Source organism: Leptonychotes weddellii, chromosome 6, assembly GCF_054177405.1.
Source record: "Leptonychotes weddellii isolate Sample4059 chromosome 6, ASM5417740v2, whole genome shotgun sequence".
NCBI classification, from domain to species: Eukaryota; Metazoa; Chordata; class Mammalia; order Carnivora; family Phocidae; genus Leptonychotes; species Leptonychotes weddellii.
In genome coordinates, this window is record NC_138374.1 from 34,332,647 (window position 1) to 34,347,810 (window position 15,164).

Sequence of the window (15,164 nt, forward strand, 5' to 3'; positions counted from 1 at the left end):
GCTGAGCAGGGAGCCCGATGTGGGACTTGATCCCGGGACTCCAGGATCATGACCCGAGCTGAAGGCAGTTGCTTAACCAACTGAGCCACCCAGGCGCCCCTTTATTGAATTACTTCTTAAATGTGACTGCATTTTGGAATCACTTGGGGAGCTTTGCTGAGGCCCTACCCCAGACTAATTAAAGTAAAAATCTCTCAGGTGAGATTTTCTTAAGCTGTGATATTAATGTGCTGCCAAGTTTGAGAACTGTTATATTATAGGGGTGATTCTCAAAGTTTAGTGGGTATCAGAGTCACTTGGAGGGCTTATTAAAGCACAGGGTGGTCCTGCCCCCAGAGCTTCTGATTCAGGAGGTCTGGAGTGGGCTTGAGGAGATGTATTTTCTAACTAGTTCCCAGGTGAGACTGATGCTGATGCTGCTGGTCTGTGGACCCCACCTTGAGAGCCATTGATTTGTAGAGAATGATTCCTTCAAGAGAGACTACCTAAAAGAGATTTACAAGGACAGAGGGTAATAGATATCTATTTTTCTGACAAAGGACCTTAATCAAAGTGTTTTCAGGATAAGGTGCACAAATTTATAACTTTATTAGCAATGTATAGCTATAGTAGCTTCACTTTAGCACTCGTGGAATTATAATATTATAATTATTATATTTTATATGGTATATTTATATATTATGTTTCTTTTTTTTTTTAAAGATTTTATTTATTTATTTGAGAGAGAGAGAATGAGAGAGAGCACATGAGAGGGGGGAGGGTCAGAGGGAGAAGCAGACTCCCTGCCGAGCAGGGAGCCCGATGCGGGACTCGATCCCGGGACTCCAGGACCATGACCTGAGCCGAAGGCAGTCACTTAACCAACTGAGCCACCCAGGCGCCCTATATATTATGTTTCTATATTATAATTGTTTTGAGTTTTTTGGATTTTATAGGCAGGAAAGGTTATCTGGAAAACAGTTTACTTTGAACGTCCTCTCATGCACTAGAGGCAGTATCAGGTGATTTACTAGGGCTCTGCCACGGGGCTAGGAGTTGGTGGTGGGGAAGAAGGAAGACCCTCTCTCTTGGAAGGTCAGTGGTTTCCGGGGAACATTTCTATCTTGCCCCCTTTGGCACCTTCAGCGTGGGTGCCGTGAGGATGCATAATTGCCATAGCGTTCTTATTCTTTACGTCAGACTCATCTCTAGAAGTTCAGATTGAACTTTTAAAGAATTCTCCAGGTGATTCTCACAGGAAGCAGCACGAGGACCCTGGCTGGTGAGGAGATGCAGGCCCTGTAAGCTGTGGCTGCCTTTGTGGTGGTGCCTCTGAGCTGGCCGAGTTCTACAGCTCCGCGCGGCTCCGGCCCTCGGTGGGTCAGGTGCTGAGAAGGCAGGGCCTCTATCAGATGCAAAGATGATTAGGCTTCAGCATGTGCACCCTATAAATCTCACAAAATTTACAGGAAGGAAAGCAGACATAGCGATTCCTGAGGCGTCTAAGGAGGCCGCCAGACACCCTGGTTGATATTAGCAGCTTTGAAAGAGGTGTGGAAACCGCAGAAGCAATGGCATCTTGGTTGCCTAGTTATGTAGATATTTCCTAGGCTTGGACTCCTGGAGGCCAGATTCTCAGAGCACTGGTTCCTGCATGGGGAATTGATGTGCGAGGGTCACACTGCCCTGGTCTCTTTGAAGGGCCCCCGCGCCGTGGGAAGAAGAACACATCATGGGAGTACTGTTTCATGTATTTTGTCATGTAGCCTGTTGTGTAGCTTCCTTGTCCTTCTCTCCCGGAGCACTAGTCACTCAACTCTCAGATTCTGAGAGGCTGTTTTCGCCACTTCTCCACTGCCATGGGACTTGGACACATGAATTAACCTATCAGATATTTAGCGAGATACATTCCATCGCAGGATTGTGATAAGACTGTTTGAAATTGTCTGGCATATTGTACATCTGGCTATTTTAGAAAGCTTTACCAGTGTGTGTGGATCAAATTCTTTCTGGCCCTAAATGCTGTCCTAGCAAAGTCCTGGACGTCTCCTATTGGAGGGGAAGAGGACGAGGACATGGCGGATTTGGGGCACCAGCATTGTCATCAGGCTTGACTGCAGCTGTCACGCTTGCAAGCCTCTTCTACCAGGATAAGGGCGCATTATCATGGTACCATTCAGGGTTAGTTTGCCTTTGAAAGCCTATAAGAGGGGCACCTGGGTGGCTCAGTCGGTTGGGCATCTGCCTTGGACTCAGGTCATGATCCCAGGGTCCTGAGATCGAGTCCCGCATCGGGCTCCTTGCTCAGCAAGGAGTCTGCTTCTCGATCTCTCTCACAAATAAATAAAATCTTAAAAAAAAAAAAAAAAAGAAAGCCATTGGGGTTCCAAAGAGAAATACATAAAACTAAAAAAAAAAGCCTTTAAGAAATGTAGGATGCTTTTGCTATCCCCGCTTTTTCCTACAAGGAAAGTACTGTTCAGGGAGATTCTAGACCTCTCTAGGACCACACAGCTGACAAATATTAGAGCAGGACTTTAAGCTATGTCTTGAGGTTTTGGGCTGTTCTCAAACCTTGGTTTTTAATTGGTGTCATCTGGGAGCTTGGTAAAAATGTAGAGCCCAGGTCCTATCTAGTGTCAGTGAGCCTGGGGCTCTGTGGGCTCCTTGCTGATTCTGATAAAAAGCCAAGTTCAAGAAACACTGCTTCAGATTCTGCTCTGCCCACAACCTAATCTGTTAGCTTCCACAGATAAAGTCTAGATGAAGGCAGTCACATCATCAGAGAAATCATTATTTCAGCAAACATAAGATTGCCCTTCCCATGTGTCCTGGGTCCTTAAGATAGGGAAGATAGTGCAGGAAGGGTTCTCTGGGCTTGGTCAAGGCACATAGGTGTGAGAAGAGGTTAAGTATTCTGGGATATTTAGCAGGGTAGTATTCTGGGAGCCTGGAATGAAGGGAATACCAAGAAAAGATTATAGAAAGCTAGAATAGGGCCTGGCCACCAAGATCTCTGCATGTTGGGCTAAGGATCTGAGCTGTGTCTGTGTTCTTTAGAGTAGAGGTAACATAACACTAAGACTGAGCTTATCAAGAAAATATTTATTTCATGATAAGGCACTGAAGTGCTAAACGGGATAAGTGGATTAACCCTCTCTTTCTATTCTCTCGCTTGGTTTTGGGAAGAGCTGGACACCAAGCAAGGAGAGAAGCAATGGCCTACCAGGGGCAGAACCAGGCCCCTAGACAAGAGCCTGTTCTCAAGGGCTCTGATGACAAGCTTACTGTGCCCAGTGATTCTAGGAAGATAGAACATGGTCCTGGACAACAGTCTCCCTCTGGGACCCCTGGAGGCAGGAGCGTAGGTGTGGCCCCAGATTCCCCTGTGATGGCCAGTGCAAGCTTAGGACCTTCTGGGGCTTTGCAAAGTTCCCCTTCTTCCTCAGGCAGCTCAAACCACTCTCTCGCCTTTGACATATTCTCTCAGTGAAAAGTCTACAGAATCGGGAAGTCAGAGACAAAAATCCCATCCCAGGACAGGGGCCCCTTAGGACACTAACTGGCTCCTCTGGGGAAGACCTAGGGCTATCTGAGCAATTCAACCACCAACTCTTGCAGCCATCACTGCAGGAATGTCCAAAATGGGAAGAACCCTTGAGTCCAAGTCTCAAGATGCTTCTACAAGCTTTTCTAAAATTTCAGCATCCAAAGAATCCCCAGGAGATACTTCTTGATGTAAGAGATCCACAGTCAGACATGAAAAGGCTGTTCCAGGTCATGCTTCAGGATTTTTCTTCTTGGCAATTGCTCTTAGATGAGAGTCTCGAGAGGATACTTCAGCAATACCTTTCAGCCTGGGGCCAGCAGCCTGGCTGGGGAGACCAGCAGGGGAACATGCTGCAGCCCCGTCCGCCCACAGTCGAGTATCAGCAGCAGCCCCATGGCCAGTGGGCTGCCTGGAGAGCACAGCAAGGCACACACTGCAGCCCCATCCCCCCGTGGTCCAGGGTCAGCAGCAGCGCCAGGGTCAGCAGCCCGGCCGGGGAGAACAGCAGGGGCAGGTGCTGCAGGCCTGCCCACCGACATTCCAGCAGCTCAGCTCAGAAGGCCAGCAGTCCCGGAAGGCTGCAACCCCATCACCTCTGTCCCAGGGCAATGCACAAGGGGAGAGGTGGCTGCCAACTCTTCACTAGTCTCTGATGTTGGAGCATGAGATGCACCTGCCTCAGCAATAGTCCCTAAATTAGTGCTACTTTTGGAGACTGCTCTCCAGATACATAAACCTGCATGCATGAGCATCTCCACCCACTGCCACAGCTGTGGGCTTTGTAGCTGCACTTGCAGTCTCTGAAATTGTGAAGGAATTGCCTATTCTGGGATGTCTGAAGTCACGTCAGCAAACCCAGAAGCAGCTTTGTATTGTCTCTAAAGCTGATGATGGTCTCAAGCACAGGATGGCTATATTCTTTCCCATCGAAGGTTCTAGGTGCCATCCTGAAGCAGAAACTGGCACAGGAGACTCCAGAGAAAGGTGCCTCTGCTGTCACTGTCAGCTGTCTAGACTACTAAGAGAGCCAAGGGGGTCCATTCAGACCCTTGTCTGGGAACAAGGTCAGGATCTGAATGTTTCTGACTAAGATCTAAATGTTCATTAGGTTAAAGAGTTTCACAATTTTATAAGGGATGGCTCTGCCTCTGCTTCGCACAAATTCCTGACTGTGTCTCTGTAGGGGCAGTTGGACACTCATCTCTATGCGGCCTGTCACTGCTGCCATTTTTACCATTTTATTGTTGCACAAATTAACTATGAACTTATGGAGTCATAGCTCTCCTACCATGTTCCTTTTCTTACATATGACACAGGATGCAGATCTGAATTGTTATCCTAATGTGAATGAAGAAGGATGATTTAAAATCTTATTTCCAGGATGAAATCATTGATTAAAAATTAACTTCGGACATTGAGGAGAACCAGTACTTAAGGACCATAATCTGTGCTAAAGGGTTTAGCCCAGGTGGGGATGTGAGTTACACTGTAGCTTTTATTTTTTCTAATGGATCAATAAAGTTGTTACATATTTATTTTGAGTCACTGCATTCCCCTGCTGCTCTTCGTCCTCCACCATCTTAGGTCTTAGAACCAGGGACTCTTCAGCTTGTCACGGGGTGGGGGCTGTCTTCCCCCTCACCAACTTATTTTCCAAGCCTTGCCTCACTTTTCTTTTCATTCAGCTCAATGGATCTAATGACTGAGTCTTGGGCAAAGTCCATCACCATTCTTCATCCCTGTCTTTGCTCATGACTTCCCTTCAGCTAGGCTTATTTTATCTAAAAACAAAGCCTAAAGACTCATTGTTTAAAAAAGATTTATTTATTTATTTTAGAGAGAGAGAAATAACTTGAGCAGGGAGAGGGGCAGTGGGAGAGAGAATCCTCAAGCAGACTCCCTGCAGAGTGGGGAGCCCCACATGGATCATGACCTTAGCTGAAATCAAGAGTCTGCTGCTTAACTGACTGAGCCACCAAGGCGCTCCTCATTGTATTTTATTTTATTTTATATTTTTATTTTTTTTAAGGATTTTATTTATTTATTTGACAGAGAGAGAGACAGCGAGCGAAGGAACACAAGCAGGGGGAGTGGGAGAGGGAGAAGCAGGCTTCCCTTGGAGCAGGGAGCCCGATGCGGGGCTTGATCCCAGGAGCCTGGGATCATGACCCGAGCTGAAGGCAGATGCCTAATGACTGAGCCACCCAGGCGCCCCTATTTTATTTTTTTTAAAGACATCCTACTTAATTTTTAAAAATATTTTATTTTTGGGTGGGGGGATGGGTTAGCCTGGTGATGGGTATTAAAGAGGGCACGTATTGAATGGAGCACTGGGTGTTATACGCAAACAATGAATCATGGAACATTACATAAAAAACTAATGATGTAATGTATAGTGATTAACATAACATAAGATAAAAAAAAATATTTTATTTTTAAGTAATTTCTACACCCAACGTAGGGCCCAAACCCACAACCCTGACATCAAGAGTCGCATGCTCCACTGACTGAGCCAGCCAGGAGCCCCAAGACTTTTTCTTTTTTTAAAGATTTATTTATTTATTTATTTGAGAGAGAGAGAGAGAAAGAGGGCATGAGTGTGTGAGCGAGGGGAGGGGCAGAGGGAGAGGGAGAGAGAGAGAGAGAGAATCTCCAGCAGATTCCCCGCTGAGCATGGAGCCCAACAGAGGGCTCCATCTCACAGCCCTGAAATCATGACCTGAGTGGAAGTGAAGAGGCGGACACTTAACCGACTGAGCCACTCAGGCGCCCCCCTCCTCTAAGACCTTTTATAGTCGAAAGCCAGAGGACCCATTTTCAGCTATGGATATATAGGAATATTCTGTTTCTTATATTGAATATTACATGGAATGTGCATGTTTATATGTTCTCTTCTATTAAATATAGTTGCTTAAAATTATAGATCAATTTCTGGGTGCCTGGGTAGCTCAGATGGTTAAGCGTCTGCCTTCGGCTCAGGTCATGATCTCAGGGTCCTGGGATCGAGTCCCGCATCGGGCTCCCTGCTCCTTGGGAGCCTGCTTCTCCCTCTGCCTCTCTCTCTCTCTCTGTCTCTCATGAATAAATAAATAAAATTAAAAAAAAATTATAGATCAATTTCTACTTGTGCAAGTCAAGAAGAATAGACACTGGAAACTAACTTGAATTTTTCCAGAAAAATTAAGAACTGTACCAAGAATAGGAAAAATTGTTAGCACAAGTGGACACACAATACCAGGTATAAAACCATGTGTTTTCAGACAATGTTGTCCCAAAAGTCCCAAGAGGAGAGTATACTACAAAGACTAGACTCCCTAGATATAGGAGATGAAGCCTCTGATCACCCTACTGATTATAATCAGATGACAAGTAGGTGCAATGCAGTCAAGGGCAGACTGTGAGTAGACAGCCTGTGAGCAGACATGATGGACACAGGAATAGGGAGACTGCTCTTTCCAAAAAGTAAACTTTTGGGGGTGCCTTGGGTGGCTCAGTCGGTTAAGTGTCTGCCTTTGGCTCAGGTCATGATTTTGGGGTCCTGGGATCGAGTCCGGCATTGGGCTCCCTGCTCAGTGGCAAGTCTACTTCTCCCTCTTCCTCTGTGATCTCTCTTAAATAAATAAAAGCAAACTTTTTATTTAAGTATAACATAGAGAAAAGTGCCCAAACTATAAGTATACAGCTCAACTAATATACATAAAAGTGAACACACTTGCATAACCGCCAGTTGGTTCAAGAAATTCAGTATTAACAACACTACAGATGTCATCCTTGTGCCCCCTCACAGTCCCTTACCTCTCCAGTGTTAATCCTGACTTCTAACCCCATGTGTTATTTTTTCTTGCTTTTGCTATATTTTTTAATGCCCAACCAGGACCAGCAAGGACAATTTAGTCCAAGTGCAGGCTTACTGGCTTGCTGCAACAAGGGAGGGCACCTCGGCAACTTGAGTGCATTTTGGTAAGAAGAGGGACCAGGGAAAGGCTGGGATTGGGTTGAATAATTCTGAGGGGGACCAAGGGGAAGAGGGGATCAGCTCTAAATTGGGAGCTGTCATAAGGCAGCTTAGCAATTAAGTATCTCCATAATGTTTGCTCAGATGGGAACAGCGAGGCAGGACTGGTGCCTTATTAGTAAAAAGGCAGCAGTAACTTGAAGAAGGGGGTCATGATGGCACTTTATATCTGTAGCATGGCCTTGGGAGAAATATTTTTGGTTAACTTTGCATCTGGCTTCATGTCTGTTATCAGATAATAGATATAGGCAATGGCTGATTCTTGGACTAATTCTATTCATTTGGTATAAATCACACAATGTAAATATTTCATGTCTGGCTTCTTCCATTTGACATTGTGTTTGTGAGATTCATCCCTATAGTTGCATGTAATTGTGGTCTGCTCATTGTCAGTGCAGTGTAATATTCCCCTGTGTCATATACCACACTTTACCCATTCTGTTACGAGCACTGGAGAATTTTCAGTTCTTGGCACAAAGAGTGGTGCTATTAACAGTCCAGTGAAGGCTTTAGGTGAACAAATGGGCCCATTTCTGTTGAACATAAACCAAAAGTAACATTGCTGGGCCATTTGGTATGCATATAGTCAGCTTTAGTAGATTCCGCCATCGTTTTCCAACCTGGTTACTTCAATTTAGATTCTCACCAGTGGTGTAGCAGAGTTGCAGATGCTCCATGTCCTCACGAATGCAGGTATTGTCTGCCTTTTCACTTTAGCCATTAGGATGGATGTGGAGTTCTGCCTTGTGGGTTTTTTGTTTGTTTTGTTTTTTATTAAAGTAGGCTCTATGCCCAATATGGGCTTGATCTCATGACACCGGGATTAGGAGTTGCATGCTCTACCGACTGAGCCAGCCAGCCAGGTGCCCCTGCCTTGTGATTTTAATTGCATTTCCTTGATGGCTAATAAAGTAGAATATTTTAACACGTGGTTTATTGGCTATTTGGATAGGCTTTATTTGTGAAGTGCTTAAGTCTTTTGTTCATTTTTCTGTTGTGTTGCCAGCTTTTGTCTTATTAATTTATAGGTTTTATATATATATATATATTTTTTTTTTTTTTTTTGAGGGGGTGGGCAGAGAGAGAGGGAGAGAGAATCTTAAGCAGGCTCCTGCCCAGCTCGGAGCCCATCACGGGGCTTGATCTCACAACCTAAGCTGAAATCAAGGGTCTGACACAACTGACTGAGCCTCCCAGGCGCCCGTTTTATTTATATACTTTTTTAAAAGATTTTATTTATTTTTTAAGAGAGAGAGACAGCGGGAGAGGGAACACAAGCAGGGAGAGTGGGAGAGGGAGAAGCAGGCTTCCCACCAAGCAGGGAGCCCGATGTGGGACTCAATCCCAGGACGCTGGGATCATGACCTGAGCCGAAGGCAGACGCTTAACAACTGAGCCACCCAGGCGCCCCTTATTTATATATTCTTGATATAAGGTCTTTGTCAGGTAGAAGTATTGCAGGTATCTTCATCCACCATGGCTTGCCTTTTTACTTTTTTTTCTTTTTCTGTAAGATTTTAAGTAATTTCTACACCCAATGTGGGGCTGGAACTCACAACCCTGAGATCAAGAGTCATGTGTTCTACCAACTGAGCCAGCCAGGCGTCCTGCCTTTTTACTTTAATAGTATTTTTTTTTGCACAGAAAATCTTAATGTGTTCCAATTTACCAGCTTTTTTCCCTTTGTGGTTAGAGTTTATTCACTGATGTGTCCTCAACTTCTAAGCCTAATAGAGAGTGAGTGAATGGATGATTTAATGAAATAATGAAATTAAATGCATTAAAAATAGGGAGAGAAATAGGATGTTCAGGGAAGAATGTGCCCCAAGAGATGTCACTGAAGAAAGGCCTGAATGAAATGGGGTGCAAAAAGACTTAAAGAAGGGTGCCTGGGTGGCTCAGTCGTTAAGTGTCTGCCTTTGGCTCAGGTCATGATCCCAGGGTCCTGGGATTGAGCCCTGCATCGGGTTCCCTGCTCCGCGGGAAGCCTGCTTCTCCCTCTCCCACTCCCCCTGCTTGTGTTCCCTCTCTCACTGTGTCTCTGTCAAATAAATAAATAAAATCTTTAAAAAAAAAAAAACAAGACTTAAAGAAGATGAAGACAAATGAAACTTTACTGAGTAAAAGGAGGAGTATCTCATCAGATTCCCCCAAATGAGGACAGAGTGGTGGATGTTCAAGAAGAAGCATCAAAGGACTATTACAAATCAAGATTTTAATTCTTATAAAATCCCAAGACCCATGCAGTCTCAGAACTTTGGGAAGAAAACGCATGTAAATGAATTTCAGTGTTCATAGGAAAATAGCAAACAGTTGGTGGCTGTTCAGAGGAAAACTGAACAAAAATAGTGTGGGGAGAATGTTTCCCTAAGCTCAGAGAAACCCATGGTTAACATCTGTCTTAACATCTGTCTGATAGCAAAGAGTACCTAACCCCACTTTTCAACAGTAAAGCAATCTGCCAATACTGCCAGTTAAGAGATCCTGCGAAAACAAAGCAGTTTTACTATTCCAAAATGATGTGCACTAGTACTTCATAGAATAGACAAACCCACAGAACCTGAAAGTAAAATGTTGGTTGCTAGAGGCTGCGGGGAGGGGGAGATAGAGGGCTGCACTTCAACAGGTATGAAGCTTCAGTTATGCAAGATGAGTAAGTTTTAGAGATCTCCTGTCCAACATTGTGCCTATAGTTTTTTTTATTTTATTTTTTTAAAGATTTTATTTATTTGACACAGAGCGAGAGAGACAGCGAGAGAGGGAACACAAGCAGGGGGAGTGGGAGAGGAAGAAGCAGGCCTCCCGCTGAGCAGGGAGCCCGACGCAGGGCTCGAACCCAGGACCCCGGGATCATGACCTGAGCCGAAGGCAGACGCTTAACCGACTGAGCTACCCAGGCGCCCCACATTGTGCCTATAGTTAACAGTACCACATTGTGCACTTACAAATCTGTTAAGAGTGCAGATCTCAGGCGCCTGGGTGGCTCAGTTGTTTAAGCGACTGCCTTCGGCTCAGGTCATGATCCTGGAGTCCGGGGATCGAGTCCCGCATCGGGCTCCCTGCTCAGCGGGGAGTCTGCTTCTCCCTCTGACTCTCCCCTTCTCATGCTCTCTATCACTATCTCTCTCAATAAATAAATAAAAAAAAAAGAGTGAAGATGTCATGTTAAGTGTTCTTATCATACACAATACAAAAAATGTGCACTGGTGTATGTGTATGCATGTGTTTTAATTAGTTTTATTGATTTAGATTTATATACCATGTAAAATTTATATATAATATCTACCCATTTTATGTAAATAGTTCAATGAATGTACTCATGTCATTGCCACCACAGCTGAGTGAACATTTTCCATCTGTTATTCCACTTTGTAGTCAGTCACCTCTCTCCTATCCCCTAACCACCAGTCAACTGCCTTCTCTCATAGATTTGTCTTTTCTAGAATTTCCTATACATTATGTAACATTTTAAGTCTGATTTCTTTCATATAGCATAATGCTTTTGAGATTCATTCTGTTGTATTTTTTTTTTATTGTTGTTTACTCATTCACCTGCTGATGGACACTTAGGTTGTTTCCATTATGAATAGTATGCTTATTATGTGTAAGCCTGCTATGAACATTCACATAAAAGCTTTGGATGACAATGTTTTCACTGCTCTTTGTAAACACCTAGGAGTGGGATTGCCAGGCTCTGCGATAAGTGAATATCTCACTTTGTAAGAATAGTCGAATTATTTTCCAAATGGCTATTTTGTATTTCTGCCAGCAGCTTGCTCCATGTTCTTGCCAATACTTGGTATTATTATGCCTTTCAAATTTTAGCTATTCTAGGGGTGCCTGGGTGGCTCAGTCATTAAGCGTCTGCCTTCGGCTTGGGTCATGATCCCAGGGTCCTGGGATCGAGCCTCGCATTGGGCTCCCTGCTCCGCGGGAGGCCTGCTTCTCCCTCTCCCACTCCCCCTGCTTGTGTTCCCTCTCTAGCTGTGTCTCTCTCTGTGAAATAAATAAAATATTAAAAAAAACCCAAATCTTTTATCCACTTTTTTTTTTTTTAAGATTTTATTTATTTGACAGAGAGAGATCACAAGTAGGCAGGCAGGCAGGCAGAGGGAGAGGGATTTTAAGAGTTCTTTATAGATTTGGATACAAGTCTTCCTTTATCAGATGTATGTTCTACAAGTATTTTCTCTCAGTCCATAGTTATTTTCTTCATATGAAATCTTAACATCGAAATCCAATTTACCAATTTTTCCTTTTTATGATTTGTGTTTTTTCTTCGAGGCACTTTATAGTTTTTGTTTTTATTTACATTGTTTATTTCTCTTAGCTTCTGGTAGTGGCTGTCCATCCTCATTGTGTCTCAGCTAGAAGCTGCACAACTCCAGTGTCTCTGCTGTCACATGGCATTCTCCCTTCATGTGCCTGGGTTTCTGTGTCTCTTCTATTTATGCTCTATTTCTTCTATTTCTTAAGGTGTGCTCCTCAGGCCCAACTCAGTTGCCCCAAACCCAGTGCAGGCTGGTACACGGTGCCTGCTGAGACTTATGGTGGCCCCTTCCTTTTTCTTTTCACTGCCTTGTTGTACTGGCTACGTCTGGGACAATGTTGGCTAGAAGAGGAGTAGACATCTTTGCCTTCTTCCCAGTTTTATGAGGAAACTGCTTTTTATTTTACCATTAAGTATGTCAGATGCAGGTTCTTCCATAGATGCCCTTTAGTAAATTGAGGATGATCCCTTTAATTCCTTATCAATTGAGAGTTTCTAATCATGAATGAGTGTTGATTTTTTTTCACATACTTTTTCTACATTTTAAAAAAGATACAGATTTTCTTTTTTACTATGTTAGTATGATTAAATCCATTGATTCTGAATGCTAATGCAAACTTGCATTTCTAGAATAAACTCTATGATGTATTACCATCTTTTATAGATAGCAGTTTCTATTTGCTATTTTTTAAAAGAATTTTTGCATCTGTTTATGAGAGATGTTGATGTATGATTTTCTTTTCTTGTGAGGTCTTTTTCTGGCTTTGGTATGTGGGCAATGTTGGCTCATAAATGAGTTGTAAAGTATTTCTTCCTAGAAGAGTTTTTGTAGAATTGTTAATATGTCTCCCTTAAATGTTTGGTAGAATTCATTTGTGCCATCTGGGCCTGTACTTTTTCTGTGTGAGAAGGCTGTCAGCCAGAAATTCAACTTATTAGGGCTATTCACGTTTTCTTTTTCTTAAATTTTTAAAAATATTATTTACTTATCTATTTATTTTAAGGATTTTATTTATTAGAGAGAGAGAAAGCATGAGCAGGGGGGCGGCGATGAGAGAGGGAGAAGACTCCCCGCTGAGCAGGAAGCCCAATACCACCTGATCCCAGGACCCCAAGATGATGACCTGAGCCAAAGGCAGACGCTTAACTGACTGAGCCACCCAGGTGCCCCTCCTTTTTCTTCTTGAGTGAGCTTTGGTAGTTTGTGCCTTTCAAGGACTTTTTACATTTCACTTAAGTTGTTGAATTTATTGGCAAAAGTTAAAATTCCACACTGCTTTGGCTAGATCCAACAATTTCAATATATTCATTCAGTTCAAAATCTTTTCAGACGAGATTGGGCACGTTCAGGGTGGTATGGGCATAGACTAGTTCAAAATATTTTTTCTTTTTTTTTAAAGATTTTATTTATTTATTTGAGAGAGAGGGAGAAGCAGACTTCCTGCTGAGCAGTGAGCCCAACATGGGGCTCAATCCCAGGACCCTGGGATCATGACCTGAGCTGAAGGCAGATGCTTAACCAACTGAGCCACCCAGGTGTCCTAGCTCAAAATATTTTCAAATTTTTCTTTTTACCTCCTCTTTAATTCAGGGCTTATTTAGGAAGGTGATTTAATTTCCAAATATTTGGGAATTCTTCAGATATCTTCCTGTTAGTGATTTCTAATTTAATTCTGTTCTGGTCATAGAACATCTTTGTATTGTTTTCATTCTTTTAAATCATTTGAAACTTGTTTTATAGCCCATAATATGTACACCGGAAAATAATGCATATTATGCTGTTGTTGGGTGGTGGTCTATAAATGTCATTTAATCAAGTTAGTTGATAGTATTATGTACTTTTTTTAAATTAAAGATTTTATTTATTTATTTGAGAGAGAGAGACAGTAAGAGAGAGCAGGAATGGAGAAGAAAGGGAGAAGCAGGCTCCCTATGAGCAGGGAGCCTGACATGGGGCTGGATCCCAGGACCCTGGGATCATGACCCCAGCCAAAGGCAGATGCTTAACTCTTAACTGATTTTCTATTTTTATTATCATTTAATTATTGAAATATCTATACTTGAAAACTTGCCTATATTTATTTCAATTTTACTAGGTTTTTTTTTTTTTTTTAAAGTAGGCTCCATGCCCAACATGGGGCTTGAACTCACAACCCTGAGATGGAGAGTTGCATGCTCCACCAGCTGAGCCAGCCAGGTGCCCCCTGACTTTCAGTTTATATTTCAGGCATTTTGAAACTCTAAGAGTAATGGAGCTAGAAGACAACTGCTTTACTGTTGGATTCTCAAATGCCAGAAATAGAGGTCTCTCTCTCGGAGTCATTCAATTTCGGCAGAGAAGAAACTTCCATCTCTTGCTGAAGGGTAAATCTCTGGTTGGCAAGTGCACAGGGGTTGGGGAGGAGGGCATGTGTGTATGGGATTAAGTGAATGTTCCATATACAACAGGCCATTAATTTCACTGCCTTCCCTTCATGTCTCACTCCTGTCTTCTACAGTATTAAGCATTTCTGAGCCTGGAGCCAAACTGGCTCCTTTTTGTCCTTACCTACTATAAATGGCACCTGCTTCTGCTCTGATACAATAGCCATCCTCCTTCACTTTTCAAATTTTTGTTGAGATTCCTTGTTTGTTGTGGTCTTTCTCCTATTCTCTTTATTACTGTGGTTTTAAAAATGTAAATTTTTTTTTAGCATTTTAATGCTGTCCAGAGAGATATTTAACAAAAAGCACATTTTCTAGTCCTTTCTCTGCTAGTCATTTTGCTTAGCTGACCAAACACTGACATGATATCTGTAGCCCTTGCTGATCAATTACCACATGCTCCTATGTATTAGCTTTTTCCAGATCTACCTCTTGAACCTACTTGTTGTTCTCACCTGCTCTCAGGTACCAATCCAGTGCCAGTTTACTCTCACAACTACTTAGAGCATCTTGCTTTGAACTCTGCTTTCATTATCTAGGGTTCAGTGTTGCACCCCATGACCAGTTATGACCCTTTCTTATCAATGATGTACAAAGAGAAAGGCATAGGAGCTTCCATATTTCTTTCTCTCCCCTAACTCTGGCTAGGGCAGATGGTAGGAAGAATTAAAAGAATAGGGGTGCCTAGCTGGCTCAGTTAGTAGAGCGTGCAACTCTTGATTCCAGGGTTCTGAGTTCGAGCCCCACACTGGGTATAGAGATTACTAGAAATAAAATCTTAAAAAAAAAAGAATTAAATATATTCATTAGTATTTTGATTTTAAGATATTAAACAATTCATATAGAAAGGAAATAGCACTCACTGAATGGATATGAATTTTAAGATTTGTAAAGTCTCGAGTAGTCAACAAATAATCTGTAAACTA

The 15,164-nt window shown here is 42.9% G+C and overlaps 1 protein-coding gene and 1 long non-coding RNA gene across 2 annotated transcripts in view; both read left to right on the top strand.

Moving 5' to 3' along the window:
* Positions 1 to 15,164, top strand: part of LOC145722177 (uncharacterized) — a 423,749-nt gene that overhangs the window by 56,090 nt on the left and 352,495 nt on the right. The window lies entirely within an intron of this gene.
* ZNF485 (zinc finger protein 485) overlaps positions 1 to 15,164 on the top strand; it is a 98,118-nt gene that overhangs the window by 37,400 nt on the left and 45,554 nt on the right. The window lies entirely within an intron of this gene.